Source organism: Protopterus annectens, chromosome 14.part0 (assembly GCF_019279795.1).
Source record: "Protopterus annectens isolate FY-2018-M chromosome 14.part0, PAN1.0, whole genome shotgun sequence".
NCBI lineage: Eukaryota > Metazoa > Chordata > Ceratodontiformes > Protopteridae > Protopterus > Protopterus annectens.
In genome coordinates, this window is record NC_056748.1 from 696,709,915 (window position 1) to 696,726,851 (window position 16,937).

General features: G+C 36.4%; 1 protein-coding gene across 3 annotated transcripts in view; it reads right to left on the reverse strand.

The window, feature by feature from the left end:
* Positions 1-16,937, reverse strand: part of DNAJC11 (DnaJ heat shock protein family (Hsp40) member C11) — a 1,614,167-nt gene that overhangs the window by 234,379 nt on the left and 1,362,851 nt on the right. The gene's annotated exons all lie outside the window — the stretch shown is intronic.

Genomic DNA, 16,937 nt, shown 5'->3' on the forward strand with positions numbered 1-16,937 from the left:
TATATATATATATATATATATATATGTATATATATATATATATATATATATATATATATAAAAACACAAAGCTACAAAATTCAAAGTGGAAAGGGATGATGATGATGAAGCAGTGGGGTAATTCAAGAAATAAGGAAATAATGTGATTTTGGATGCAGATCCTTAAGGAAAGCAAAAGCAGTCATACAGAATATTACACTTATAAACTAGCAGAAAGTATACAAAGAACTAAGCCAACATGGGAATGAAGAAAAGGAGATTATGCCGATAGGAAAGACTGCAATTAGGGGTACAGAAAACAGACAACAGGAAGATGGCATTTACTGGAGAAAGATGGCAAAGGACCCAATGTATTAAGAACAAATAATTAGAGAAGAAAGTAACAGAATGGGAAGAGGTCAAGAAGACATTTGGATTGCAGGCTAGTAATTGCCTTCCCTATCAGGAACTGCAAAGAGAAAGGGATAAGGGAATCTGAAGTGAAAGACCTGCACTGGTTGAGTTTTTAATTGAATCTAGAACAGAAGCTGTTAAAAAAATGGATAATTAGTAGGCATATAAAAATACTGCATGATAACTACAGGAATCAATCAGAAGAGATTGGGAAGAGAGATCAGATTTGCAATTCACAAAGAAACAATGGGAGGACATTTGTATGCCTCTAAGATTTAGGATTTTTGTCTTGAAGTGTTTGCACAGATATTTTTATATCCCAAGCAGACTGCAAAGAATGTTTCCTTAGTTAGATGGCAAATGTTGGAGTTGCGATGGGGGAAAAAAAGGCAACTGGGAACATATGCTTTCTGAGTTAAATGAGCTGGCAGACTTTTCCAATTCCCAGTAGAATACTGTCAAGAATACTGTGACAGCAAGTGAGTGTGACAAAGGAAATGATGTTTTTTGAGCTGGGATACAGGATCTGAATTGCCTAGACATAGTATGGCCTTGTTAATTTTAATTCTGATGGCTGCAAAAAAAAGCAGTTACTAGAAAATGGAAATCAATATCTAAACCAACTATACTTGAAGTAATGAATATTGTAAGAGAGATAAAAGAACGGGGAATAGGATCTTTAGAAAAGGGTATCAGTAAATTATATAGCAAAAAAATGGTAACTATGGGAACAATGCATGCAGATAAATGGAGGAGGAATGATGTTAAATAGAAAGCAGGAACTGAATAATTTATGCAATGTTACTTAGATTAAGAGATATATAAACATTTATGTGATGTATAAAGTTTTTAAATGTGAACTTGTCAATATGGCTTGATTACTAATGTTAAGTTTGCCTGTGTTACAAGTGATAATTCACTAAAAGTGCTTAAAAAGAAAGAGCAACTCCCAAAACAGAGACCCTGCTGTTGCACCTATGAAAGAAGCATCAGTTTCATTCTAAGTGGACTTTATAGAATATCCTGCTGAGTAGTAGTGTTAAGTAAAGACAAAAGGGAAGATTTATTGCAGGAGTCAGGAATGTCTTATATACCTGCTGCTGAAACTGGATAACAGGTACCCAGACATATACTTTTGATAGTTAATGCTATGGAAAGAAAGGGTGGCAAACATGTTTCCATAACTCTACTATACTTATCACTGGGAAGGCATTAGTAAAGGGTTGAAGCTGAGTGTTTTGTCTGATCCAGTGGATATTATAGACAGATCAGAAGAGGGATTTTTATACAGACACCTGTGAGTACCCGGTACCTTATAAATCCTATCTTGTTCCTTAGGGGCTGGTGGCTGTGACTCCAGGTTCAGGCCAGCTGTTAAGAAAGTGACCTGCAAGGCCTCAAACATAAGAAGGAAAGCAGAGGCCCTGGGATACTCACATTCAATAAATCATCTTCTGCACCTCTGAAACTGGTTTTCCTTCCCATTGAAAATTGCATATCATCTTTAAAATAGTGTATGTAACGGATAATTCATTTAATGTGGAGTCAGTGGAAAGAGTGCCCTCATCCTCTGACTCAAATTCAGTCTGGGAATGGAACTGAATGGAATAAGCAAGTGATTCTTCCTCAGAACTGGTATTACTTGCCTACTTTTGATGGGATGAAGAGGAGGAACAGAAAAGAAATTAAGGAGGTTTAAAGACATAAGAGCTTTAAACACCCCTTGATAAAATCATACTATTCTTTCTGTGGATCAATGTGGAGGATGCAGCAGCAGAAAAGGTATGGTTAGTTTTCTGCTTCCTCTTTTTGGAAGTGTCGACAGAAGCTGAGAGCGTAGGATATGACCCTTAGGACGACTTCTTGGATGCAGATGTGTGGAACATTCTCCAATCCCTCAGATATAATCAGCCAAGGTCTTACCTTTCTGGCCTTACCGGCCAGCTGATTGGTCATATGAAAAGTGACATCAGGCTGCCCTTGTTGGCCTCCAGCAGGGTCATGACAGCAGAAACTGGATGGTCTGAAGGCTCACCATGTGCAACAATGGAGATATGGGTGTCTGACTGGAAAACTGTAACTTGTGAAGGTTTTAACTTTTAAGTTTCCTCAGCTTTTGAGGGATATCCTACAAGGAGACTGAGAAGCCATCCTACCCTTGTGTGAGCTTCTAAAGTCTCTGATTTTCTAAATACATTTTGAGAGAGGCTAAATGGCTCCTAATGGTTTTAAGGACAGTATATTTGCAAATTGAATACTCTCTAATTTGTAATTAGGAACAAAATGAAAATGACATTTAGTATGGTAGTCTTTGTAAGGTATCTGCTTACCACAATCACATATACCTCTCAAAACAAAAAATATCAAAATTTTAGTCAAACGTTTGATGAAACTGGAAGGGTCCCCAGTAGGGATACTAATCTGTACACTAGCAATGGAACTGGCATAGGTCATAGGGTTGACAGACCAAATCAACAAACATAGTCTTTCTTCTTGGCTGGCAGCAAGAAAGTTTGAGGAATTTCATATCTGTACATGCCACATATACCTGTAAGCTTCCTCATATCATGGTCATGACTCAGATGTATGGCTTGACAGGAAGGTTCCCAAATGTTTGTATACTGGCCAGATGTAGAGTATCCTTGGCAGGATACTTTACATATTTGAGTAATACTGGAAACGTGATCAAACGAAGTACATTTCCAAAGCAACATCCCACTTTATGTAATTAATCTAAATCCATTCTGTATAGTATAATCAGAGGTAAAATACGTAAGCTACTGCTTCAGTGATTTCTGTATATACTAATACTGTACTATTAAAGCAAGAAAGTACTTCTACTTAGTTGTAATGTATCCACAGTCCTTACAATAAAGATAAGAAATATTGGAAAGAAGCAAGTTAAAGTTAATATGATGTTATGATCTTGGACTACTGGGGGTTTTAAAAGTGTACTGACGATATATATAAAACTATAAGATAATCATTTCCCTTGTTTTTATAGAGGTACATCTGTGCCTTGACTAATGCCATCAGTTTAAGCTACAGACATGTGTTTTTTTCTTAAGCAAATACTCAACAAACAGAAAAAAAAAAGCATGAACAACTAAAAACTTATTTAAGGGTAGGTAGGCTAACAAAGTTTAATGAAGACACACCAGTTGTTTTTCACATCTGGGAGGGGTATAGAAGTAAGACAAGAACAGACAGTAATATGTGTTATGTGGAACCACAGCCTCTAACATGCGTATTAACAAGGTTAATCCTAAGTTTAGTTCAGGTATTCTGCCTTTGGGTGCAGCTGATCCTATATGGAGGGATAAACATTATTTCTTTAGAAAAACATAGCTGTGTGTGTTTGCTGTGAGTTGAGAGGGGTTGGAGGTTTTGAAAATATTTTTTTCTTTCAGTAGTCTAGAAAAATGTGACATGGATTCCAACAGAGATTAGAAGAAGCAACTGCATACAAAATCAGCCTGCCAAATATATTAGTGTGTGTAAGTTGCAAGATGGAAACACATTCAAAAAAATCTGTCATATTTAATACATTGGAGCAATAGCACAGTGGCTCCTTTGCCAATATTAACACAGGATGTACAGTAAGTGGCCTTAGAGGTACAGACAAAAAAAAAAAAAAGAGTACTGAATTATACTGTGTGTAGAATGAAAATAGCAATAATAAAACAGGTACATCTGGATAGATATGAACATGAATTTAACAAAGAAAGGACTTCAGGATGGAAATTTAGGAACAAAGGAAAAGGCAAGTAATAATGACTGCTAAAGGGGCTCCGATAGTGATAGAAGAGGAAGATGCAATAATGAATGGTTCCTGGTAGTACAGAGTTACTGGCAGGAGAAGAGAATTATGCAGGCATGTACTTAAATTCCACCTAAAACTAGTATTATGGAGCTTGGGAGAATGTTTGGTGAAATAATACGCTTTCGGCAGGGAATATTACTTATGGGTTGGGAATGAAATTAGATTTACAATACTGAGGATGTTTCAGGAAGAGCGGAAAGGGAAATATAACGAAAAAGGTTAGATTTCTAAAGAAGTATAAGAGTACTGGGAGATATGAAGTCAGCAGGAGGAACCCGGATAAAATTTACATATTATTCTACAACATATGACTGGTCCAGACTGGATATATTATATTTCACAGGGGCATGTGCATTTAACTGAAAGTATTGGGACCCATTCAATAACTATATCAGATCATGTAAAAATGAGACACTGGTGCTTTCCTACTTATCTGGTAAAAAAGTGAAGTATTTAACACATGGGTAGTGGATATGACTAAACAGTTATTGGGGAAAACATGAATTATTCAGAAGAAACAGTGAGAAGGATAAAATGAAAACAGGGTTTAAAACCAAGGTATAAATAAGAGGGAAAGAGATTTGGGAAAGAAGTAATAGGAAGTATTTAAAGGTGTTGATAAAGGTTAAAGTACTGCAGAAGAAAAGAAATATCATAGAACAAGAGAAAGAGTAACTTCAGAGTGCTAAAGGAAACATAAGGGAGCATATGGATAATATGTACATATTGAGAAAGGCTGCTGTAAAGCAACTATTTTTGATAACTCTCAAAGTAAAAGCTTCTAGCACAATAACTCAGGAAACAGAAAGTATAAAGAATTGTAATTAAACTTAGGGAGCCTAAGACAAGAAAAAATAACCAGAGATCCTCTAGACGTATTTGAGATACTACTGGAATTTTAAGAAAATTTTGTATAGAGCAGAGGAATGGGGAAACCACAACAAGACACGCATGGAAATGTTTATGGAAGACTCAATTATGCAGATATTACAGGAAACTGAAGCTCAACAATTAATAGCCAAGGCAGAAAGAGGTGGGATAACAATAGTGATGTGTAATCAACGGGGAAGTTTCCAGGAGCAGACAGTATTCCTGTGGAAATCTAGAGGCTAGGAAGGAAGAAAATCATAAAGTTCTGGAAGGTTTTATCAATATTTTGAATGGGGATTGAGATACCAGCTTACTGGAAAAAAGTTATGGTGGTTGCTTTACTCAAAGAAGGGAAGGAGCCTTCAGATATGGTTTCATACAGACCTATTTCAATTCTAAACCATAATTATATACAGTGTGTATGTCTTCTACTACCTAAAAGAATAGCAAAAGCATTAAAGTTGACAGAAACAGATCAGTGGGGTTTTGGGAGGGAAGATGAGATGCATTTGACAACATTAATAGAGCAATAATGATTTAGAATAGAGCAATGTATAAAGAAACACTACTATTGTTGATGGGTCTTAATGCAAAGAAAACATTTGAGGGAGTCAGCCTTGATTTTTGAGGAGGACAATCATAGCATTTCCATTTTCAGACATAAGGTTAATAAGTAGGCTATATAAAAAGTTGGAGAAAAGCCATTTTAATAATGGTGTTTTAAAAATATCACAACACATAGGCACCCATATGTTACTAGAAAAGAAAACAAACCACATTCTCATTTTTTCCATTTGCACACATTATATATTACACGTCTTTTTTTTTTTTTTTTTTTTTTTTTTTTATAAAACTGTCTTTCAATCCAGCATTAAATAAATCACCTAATTCTTGCCTTCCCTTAAACCTCACTCCTCTTCCTGAATTTCATTCTGCTTTTATTGTTCTCAATAATTCCATTTATTTTTATGCAATTTGCTCCTTCCCATTTCTAAAGATCTCTCATCCAGTTCTTTCATCTCTTTTACAATATTCAGTACTTCAAATACAGTTGGCAAAGATTTTGATTTCCATTTTCTATTAATTGCTTTTCGGCAACCAAGAGAATTAAACTTAATAAGGTCTTACTATGTACAGGCAATTCAGACCCTGTGTTCCAGCTCAAAAGAATCATTCATTAGTAACAATCATTTGCTCCCCCAATATTTTTGACAAAATACTGAGAAGCGAATTAATCTGCCAACTCATTAAACTCCTAAAAATGTTAGAATCCAAAAAAACCAAAGCGAGCAGGAAATACGTGCAAAAAGACAATTTAATATTGTTAGCGCTTTCGGAAAGAGACTGTGCTTTTCCTTCTTCAGACATAGAACACTCACAATCAAATGTTTATAAAAGAAAAAATGTACTATCAATTAATTAATTAAATGAAGTAAAAATCAAGATTTAAAGTGAAAGACTCTATTACTTAAACACTTCCAAAAAGTTGCAACCAAGAACAGTTGCATAAAATCTAGCTGAGCAACCCTTAGTATGCAGGAATTCATAACAACCTAAATACATACATTTTAAATACAAATCTAAAATAACCATCAATTAATAAGATTATTACTAAAAAGTCTAAAATGAAAATTTAAAAAGACAAAAATGTATATATGCCACTTACAAAGGAGAACTGTCATAGAAATATATAATAATTTCACTTTTCTAACTTCATCTTTTTAAAGACAAAAGTTTTAAAAAACACTTAATCAAAACTGTTTCATTCAAACCTGGGGACAAATACGCTGCAGTGGAAATTAGCCATCTTAATTCTTCAATTTCCAAATTGATTTGCCAAGGGCCACCTCTCACATCTGTGCTTAAGTGCTTTAATACTGAAAACTTAAAGGAGTGGTCTGGAAAATCGACAATATGCCTTGCCAATGCATTGGTTGTATCCTTCTTGCTTATAGCATACAAATGTTCATAAATACGTTGCCTTAGCTTCCTTTCGGTCTTGCCGATATAGAAAGCTTTACAAACTTGGCAACAAGCGCAATACACCACTCCCTTTGTGTCACATGAAAATTTACCCTGGGTCTTGTAAAGCCTGTCCCTAATTTTAAATTGGTAATTCAAGTTTAAATGCTTACATTGATGACACCTTCCACACTTAAACATACCCTTGTTTTTGTTAGGGGGTGGATTAGTGGAGTATTGCAACAACATTTTTAAATTTTGCCCTCGTCTAAAGGCAATTTTTGGTTTGTTGCCAAGGGCTTTATGTAGAGACATATCCTCTATAAGGAGAGTCCAGTTCTTATAAAGGGTCTCCTTAATAAAGGAGTGATCCAAATTGTATGTACATAAAAAACTTGTAGTATGACAGTTGGTGTTACTAGGTAGACAATCATGTGCCTCCCAACCGGAATAACAGACTCTTGCAAGCCCCCGGTTGTTCCTAGTAATGGCTTAAAGCAGCCAGCGTGCCGTTTAGTGGTTACCTCAATGTAGATGTTAGAGACTAAACTCAGCGGGTAACCCCTCCTAAGAAACATTCTTTCAAGAAGGCCACATTCTTCAAAGAAATCAGAGTCATCTGAAATCATTCTGGCTGCCCTCACCATCTGCCCCTTAACCACTGCTCTCTTTTGGTGGTAGGGGTGACAGCTGGAGAAATGGAGGAAAGAGTTGGAATATGTGGGCTTCCTATAAATTGTGCTTTTAAATCTATTTCTGGCCACGTCCTTATGAATACGAATGTCAAGAAAGTTAGTGGTTTCATTTTCTAAATTAAATGTAAACTCTAAAAAGTTGGTTGAAGCAGTGATTAGTTTAATAAAATCTTGCACTGTTTCACTGGGGCCTTTCCATAAAATGAACATGTCATCTTGGTATCTTGTATACCAAGCGACATTGTTCTTAAACATAGTAGTAGTTTGGAAAAGCGTGGTGGTCTCCCAATGTGCCATATTAAATTGTCTTTTTGCACGTATATCCTGCTCGCTTTGGTTTTTTGGATTCTAAGTTTGTCTTTTTGCCTTTCGTGTTTGTTTGGTATTTCATGGCAAACCAAGGTGGAGCAGGTTCACAAGGCTCTCTCTTCTCACAAGACGAGCCTGTTGTTAATGACGTGAGTAACGTAAGCTCTGCATCTGGAGAGGCGAACACCGCTGGTAACCTCACAGCCCTTTTGCAAGTTCTTATGGGCCGTGTGGAGAGCTTAACACAGAAAGTTGAGAGTTTGGCTGATTCTGCCAAACAAGGGAATTCTAGCATGCAGCTATTCATAAGGACGTGGCCAGAAATAGATTTAAAAGCACAATTTATAGGAAGCCCATGTATTCCAACTCTTTCCTCCATTTCTCCAGCTGTCACCCCTACCACCAAAAGAGAGCAGTGGTTAAGGGGCAGATGGTGAGGGCAGCCAGAATGATTTCAGATGACTCTGATTTCTTTGAAGAATGTGGCCTTCTTGAAAGAATGTTTCTTAGGAGGGGTTACTCGCTGAGTTTAGTCTCTAACATCTACATTGAGGTAACCACTAAACGGCACGCTGGCTGCTTTAAGCCATTACTAGGAACAACCGGGGGCTTGCAAGAGTCTGTTATTCCGGTTGGGGAGGCACATGATTGTCTACCTAGTAACACCAACTGTCATACTACAAGTTTTTTATGTACATACAATTTGGATCACTCCTTTATTAGGGAGACCCTTTATAAACACTGGACTCTCCTTATAGAGGATATGTCTCTACATAAAGCCCTTGGCAACAAACCAAAAATTGCCTTTAGACGAGGGCAAAATTTAAAAATGTTGTTGCAATACTCCACTAATCCACCCCCTAACAAAAACAAGGGTATGTTTAAGTGTGGAAGGTGTCATCAATGTAAGCATTTAAACTTGAATTACCAATTTAAAATTAGGGACAGGCTTTACAAGACCCAGGGTAAATTTTCATGTGACACAAAGGGAGTGGTGTATTGCGTTTGTTGCCAAGTTTGTAAAGCTTTCTATATCGGCAAGACCGAAAGGAAGCTAAGGCAACATATTTATGAACATTTGTATGCTATAAGCAAGAAGGATAAAACCAATGCATTGGCAAGGCATATTGTCGATTTTCCAGACCACTCCTTTAAGTTTTCAGTATTAAAGCACTTAAGCACAGATGTGAGAGGTGGCCCTTGGCAAATCAATTTGGAAATTGAAGAATTAAGATGGCAAATTTCCACTGCAGCGTATTTGCCCCCAGGTTTGAATGAAACAGTTTCGATTAAGTGTTTTTTAAAACTTTTGTCTTTAAAAAGATGAAGTTAGAAAAGTGAAATTATTATATATTTCTATGACAGTTCTCCTTTGTAAGTGGCATATATACATTTTTGTCTTTTTAAATTTTCATTTTAGACTTTTTAGTAATAATCTTATTAATTATTAATTGATGGTTATTTTAGATTTGTATTTAAAATGTATGTATTTAGGTTGTTATGAATTCATGCATACTAAGGGTTGCTCAGCTAGATTTTATGCAACTGTTTTTGGTTGCAACTTTTTGGAAGTGTTTAAGTAATAGAGTCTTTCACTTTAAATCTTGATTTTTACTTCATTTAATTAATTAATTGATAGTACATTTTTTCTTTTATAAACATTTGATTGTGAGTGTTCTATATCTGAAGAAGGAAAAGCACAGTCTCTTTCCGAAAGCGCTAACAATATTAAATTGTCTTTTTGCACGTATTTCCTGCTCGCTTTGGTTTTTTGGATTCTAAGTTTGTCTTTTTGCCTTTCGTGTTTGTTTGGTATTTCATGGCAAACCAAGGTGGAGCAGGTTCACAAGGCGAGCCTGTTGTTAATGACGTGAGTAACGTAAGCTCTGCATCTGGAGAGGCGAACGCCGCTGGTAACCTCACAGCCCTTTTGCAAGTTCTTATGGGCCGTGTGGAGAGCTTAACACAGAAAGTTGAGAGTTTGGCTGATTCTGCCAAACAAGGGAATTCTAGCATGCAGCAACCTTTTACGCCTAATGTACCTATGGGCACTGCGACTTTATCTAGTATTAGCAATGGGAGTTTGCCACCTTCTAACTCTAACTATCGAGGAAATTGTGATGTAAACCGAGGGGTTACAACTGAAACTGGTAGAAACGCACAGCCAACGCTTCCGACTGGAGTCCTTAACCAGCCTGGGGATATAAGCAACAACAGGAACCTCATTGAATCGGCACCAACTCTTGGGAGCTTCTTATGTAACGAAAATTTTTTCTGTAATAATCGTGTATCCACTTCTAGCGCAATGCAAGTGAACACACCCACCAATCTTTCATCCACCATTAACTTATTTGACTATAAGCTATTTCGCTGCAGGAAACTGCAGCTAGAAATTTCATACTTGGAGGAATGCTTGAGCAAAGAAATTATACCTAAAGGGCTCAGGCAGTGGAGGTACCCTGTTGGGTTGGTTAACCAGTCCGAGTTTCATTTTGAACTTTTGGAATTATTTAACAAGCAGGGCTTTGAGTTTATAAAAATACTGGTTAAACATTATAAATCTCAAGTTTTGGCTTTTAAAAACAAACTAGAATTATTGGAAAATGATATAACATTGAGTGTTGATTTTCCTCGTTACAAATATGAATATATGAGGATTTTCAACAGTATTGAGGCCACTATCACTAAATTGGCTTGTGCTAAGAAAAAGAAAATTGCAAGAGACGTTCAGCAGTATTCCTCTGGGACTGCCTACCCCCCACCTCCACCAGTGTTGGGTAACAGCTTTCAGAGGATTTCTAATGAAAATGCTGGTAGCAATGAAGAGGGTGACCTTGGTGAACATGAACATGATCTTGACAGTTGTAGAGAAGAGAACTTGCCAAGAAGAAGTGAAAGGATTAGGAATAATGGCAACAACCAACCCGTTCCCAACACCCGGATAGCTGGTAATAAGAATAATAACAGTAATAGTAACAGTAATTACAACAATCAATTTACAGCAAGTTCACAACAGGGTTTTCCATTACACCAGGCCAACGGTCAGAACAATTCGAGACCGCCCAACCAGCAAGGGCATACGCGGAAACGAAGGAACCAGCGCAGGAGGTAGTTGGAAATGGGATTTTAGACCCTCAAATTCTATCTAACTCTGCTGGTGACTTTCACATTTATAATTATTCTGATTTAACTTTCCCTCAGGACATTATTGATTTCTTTGCATTAGGTTTGTCCTTTGTTCCTGATTCTGGAATGAATTTAGTTAATATAATAGTGGACCTTAAACTTTTTGTACGCAAAATTAATTTAAATGCTATTATGGGTTCATCTTCCTTTTTTCCTAATTCACTGCGAGTCTCTAGCATTTTTAACCCACCTCTTCACCCTAATATTATGGCATTTGAGAAAATGTGCGAATTGGATTTTAGGTCTTTTGTTGACACCGGTTTAAAAGCCAAGAAAGGCTTTTATAACATCAGTGAAAAAGAACGTGACTTTATTAGATTGCTGAATGATTGTAAAATTAGAATGATGAAGCCAGACAAAGGAGGTGGTCTAGTTTGTATGAATCACAGTACCTATATTTCTTGTATGGCTGAATACCTAAACAATTCAATGTACCAACAAGTTTGTCTTAATGAAGTCAACATGGCCTATAGTAAAATTAGGGCCGCACTAGACGAACTTTTTATTGAAAAAGTAATTGATTTAGATCTGTTTAACTTTCTAACTATGCCAGCCCCTAGGCTGGCATCTTTATTTGGCATCCCTAAGATTCATAAGCGGCTTGTTGACCCCCCCTTTTAGACCTATTGTTGATGGACGTGGGTCTATTACCTATGGATGTGCCAAGTATGTGGACAGTATTTTAAGGCCTTTAGTAGAGAATGAGCACCAAATATGTAAAGATTCTTGGAGTTTTTTAACGGAACTCAGTAGCATCCCTTTTAAACAGGAGTATAAATTACTGACAGTTGATGTAAAGGACTTATACACTGTGATCCCCCAAGAATTGGGGATAGAGTGGATTAGAGATTTCTTACATGCAAGGAGAATTGACAACAACATTATTTATGTTGTAGTTACTTTGTTGGAGTTAGTTTTGTTTAACAACTTTATGTGGCTTGAAGGGGATTTTTTTCCTCCAAAAATCAGGGGTAGCCATGGGATCCCCCTGTGGTGGCAGTTTTGCCAATTGTATAATGGCACATTGGGAGACCACCACGCTTTTCCAAACTACTATGTTTAAGAACAATGTCGCTTGGTATACAAGATACCAAGATGACATGTTCATTTTATGGAAAGGCCCCAGTGAAACAGTGCAAGATTTTATTAAACTAATCACTGCTTCAACCAACTTTTTAGAGTTTACATTTAATTTAGAAAATGAAACCACTAACTTTCTTGACATTCGTATTCATAAGGACGTGGCCAGAAATAGATTTAGAAGCACAATTTATAGGAAGCCCACGTATTCCAACTCTTTCCTCCATTTCTCCAGCTGTCACCCCTACCACCAAAAGAGAGCAGTGGTTAAGGGGCAGATGGTGAGGGCAGCCAGAATGATTTCAGATGACTCTGATTTCTTTGAAGAATGTGGCCTTCCTGAAAGAATGTTTCTTAGGAGGGGTTACCTGCTGAGTTTAGTCTCTAACATCTACATTGAGGTAACCACTAAACGGCACGCTGGCTGCTTTAAGCCATTACTAGGAACAACCGGGGGCTTGCAAGAGTCTGTTATTCCGGTTGGGGAGGCACATGATTGTCTACCTAGTAACACCAACTGTCATACTACAAGTTTTTTATGTACATACAATTTGGATCACTCCTTTATTAGGGAGACCCTTTATAAGAACTGGACTCTCCTTATAGATGATATGTCTCTACATAAAGCCCTTGGCAACAAACCAAAAATTGCCTTTAGACGAGGGCAAAATTTAAAAATGTTGTTGCAATACTCCACTAATCCACCCCCTAACAAAAACAAGGGTATGTGTGGAAGGTGTCATCAATGTAAGCATTTAAACTTGAATTACCAATTTAAAATTAGGGACAGGCTTTACAAGACCCAGGGTAAATTTTCATGTGACACAAAGGGAGTGGTGTATTGCGCTTGTTGCCAAGTTTGTAAAGCTTTCTAAATCGGCAAGACCGAAAGGAAGCTAAGGCAACGTATTTATGAACATTTGTATGCTATAAGCAAGAAGGATACAACCAATGCATTGGCAAGGCATATTGTCGATTTTCCAGACCACTCCTTTAAGTTTTCAGTATTAAAGCACTTAAGCACAGATGTGAGGGGTGGCCCTTGGCAAATCAATTTGGAAATTGAAGAATTAAGATGGCAAATTTCCACTGCAGCGTATTTGCCCCCAGGTTTGAATGAAACAGTTTCGATTAAGTGTTTTTTAAAACTTTTGTCTTTAAAAAGATGAAGTTAGAAAAGTGAAATTATTATATATTTCTATGACAGTTCTCCTTTGTAAGTGGCATATATACATTTTTGTCTTTTTAAATTTTCATTTTAGACTTTTTAGTAATAATCTTATTAATTATTAATTGATGGTTATTTTAGATTTGTATTTAAAATGTATGTATTTAGGTTGTTATGAATTCCTGCATACTAAGGGTTGCTCAGCAAGATTTTATGCAACTGTTTTTGGTTGCAACTTTTTGGAAGTGTTTAAGTAATAGAGTCTTTCACTTTAAATCTTGATTTTTACTTCATTTAATTAATTAATTGATAGTACATTTTTTCTTTTATAAACATTTGATTGTGAGTGTTCTATGTCTGAAGAAGGAAAAGCACAGTCTCTTTCCGAAAGCGCTAACAATATTAAATTGTCTTTTTGCACGTATTTCCTGCTCGCTTTGGTTTTTTGGATTCTAAGTTTGTCTTTTTGCCTTTCGTGTTTGTTTCCTAAAAATGTTCCCAGTTACCTCTTTTTTCCAATTCACACCTCCAACATTTGCTACCTACCTGAGGAGAAATTATTTGCTGTTTGCTTGAGTTATAAAAATACATATGCAAACACTTCTGAGCAAAAATTTTAAACCTTCTGGACTTTGTTGAATTCTTAGAAGCCGTACACACATACTCTCTTTGTTCCCTTGTAAAGTGCTTTTCAGTCTCTCTCTTCCCAATCTCTTCTAACCTCCAGTGATTGATTCTTGCAGTTATTGTGCAGTATTTTATATGTTCTAATAATTATGCTCTTGTTAACAACAGCTTCTGACCTAGATTTGACTACAAACTCTACCAGAGCAGGTGCTTTACTTAGGACTCCCCCATCCCTTTCTCTTTGTCTATATCCAATATCAGCCCGATAGGTAAGGCAGTCTCTAAATCTGCAGTCCTAGTCTCATGTCACTCTTTTACCTTTCCCACTCTAGTTATTTGCTCCCAATTTGCCAGTTTACTTCAGTAAATTCCAGTCCCATCTTACTTATTTTCTGAAACCCTACTTGCAGCCATCCCTATTGACAAAATCTCCTTTCTCCATTTATATGTTGGTTTAGTTCTTAAAACAGTTTTAATAAATGTATGAATATAATAATCTGTATAGTGGTTATTATTCTTCATAAAGATGTGCACCCAAAATACCACTCTATCATCTCCATATTTATTGAATCACCCTACCCCCATTTCATCATCACCCCTTTACACTTTAAACAACCTTCTGTTTGTATACGACCCTACGTTGGGAGGGTGGCCTAATGGTTAAGATGTTTGCCTTGTAAACACAAGGTGGAGGGTTTGAATCTCACAAGGGATAACTGGCTAGGCTTAAAATGGGTCGCAAGGACAGTTAGCTTTAATTTAAAATGGGTGGCGAAAGCCAAACACATTCTGGCTAGGCTTATAAATGCCCTAGGGCAGATAGCCTAGTATGAACCTATGAACCTATTAAATGTGTGGCTCTGAAATATCCCTTCAAATTAGGTAGTCCTAAAATCACCAAATTCTATTGGGAGGATCAACTTATCCCACTTAACGCTTGCCTTTTTTTCTCATTCCTTCAACTCTTTTTTTTAATTATACTTTTTCACTGCTTGTATCTTGCTATCCATGTCCATAAATAAGAGCTGTCAGTTTCTCAGTTTTTATATTATCTTTTGTTTAGTCACTTCTTACATATCCTTCGCTACCAAAACAGAAAGCTCTTTAATCTATACTTCTAAATACTTCATCTCATGTTCCCATAAATATAGGCATTGCCAAACAGAGTCACAAGTGGGTACATAATTTATGGCTATTAGCGTTTGTTTTATCTTCCAAAAAACGTTGAGAGACCAAGACAAACTGTTGAAGAACAAAAAACAAAATAGGCAGCCAACATACCACAGGTCCAGATAAAAGGAAAACACTTCTGATGAAGTCAGAAGTGTCTGACGAAAGCGCTTAATTCAATAAAGAAGTGTTTTCCTTTTACCTGGACTTGTGGTATTGTTGGCTGCCTACTTTGTTTTTTGTTCTTCAACACTTTGTTTTATCTTCATTAATTTTACATGCTGAAAAGACTTGAAACTGTCTCAAAATGTTCCACAACACCAAGACTTCCTTTCCTGAATTTATCAAGTGCAAAATATCATCTGCCAATAAAGCCAACTTTTCTTGATTACCATACCAATTATATCCTTGAATTTCTGAACCACATTTTCTTTGCCAGTGGCACTAAATACAATACAAATAATAAAGTGGAAAGAGTTCAAACAACTTATCGGAGAGGAATCAGCCCTCTTTAATTACTGCCTCCAATCTTTCATATACCCCTTCTTAACCTCATTACTGTTTCAGGGAATGCAAATGCTTCCATTGCCCTACTCATAAAATCCCTGTTGAATAATTTCTCTGTATTCAGACCGACCAACAACAGTATTTTCTTATATTCTGCTTTTCTCTCTGGATCATCATTGTTGTTTGAATGTTTGCCTCCCCAACAAAACCACACTGATCCATATCTATCAATTTTGGCAACACCTTTGCCATTCTTTTAGCTAGTATAGACAAGCACTTTATAATCATGGTGTAAAATTGAAATGGGTCTATATGATGCTAGGTCTGGATGGGTCTTTACCCTCTTTGGTTAACACAGCCACCATAGCTTTCTTCTATGATGCTGGGGTTTTTCCTCCTTTCAGTTCAGGACAATAATTAAGGTGGGAGGGTTCTTCTTTGACAAGGTGTATTTGAGCAGTGGGATCAGGCAGGGATGTCCTTTTCCTCCCTCTGTTATTTGCTTTATATTTATAGCCATTGACAAGGAAAATAAGGGATGCACAAATTACAAGATGTAACTGATGTGGTAGTCAAGGTAAGTTATCTTTACTTTATAAATCCAGAAAAAAATGGAGCTGTGATACACTTCAAAACAGTTCAAGTCTCTTGGGGATATAAAATAACTACTACTTTGGTACCTAAATACATTATTTGCTAAGGGGAATGCTATTGTAAAGCCAAGGTTGAATAAAGGGGATAGCTATGGAAAAGTTTAATGTTTTGAGCAAAGTTATTACTGCAAATACACAAACGTATTGAATTTATTGGTTTCAATATCAATAAAATTATTAAAAAAAAGGAAACCTACAAAGGTAGCTCAATCCTACCATATAAAGTAAGAAGCCTACATCTTAAGAGTCCTTAAATACAAGTTTTACTTCGCGTTATAGTAAGTAACTATGTCCCTGTCATAAATTCTGTCTGGTTTAATTGCTTATGCTACTAAAATTATATCAGAACATATGAAGAGATGTACAGAGAAATAAAGAATCAGTGTTAACTTTATACATTACATTGCTAATCTTACATCTAAACTCTCTCTTCCTCGATTCAAGAAAAGTCTGATTCAGTACTTTAAAAAACGATGGCTATGTCTTTGTCCTAA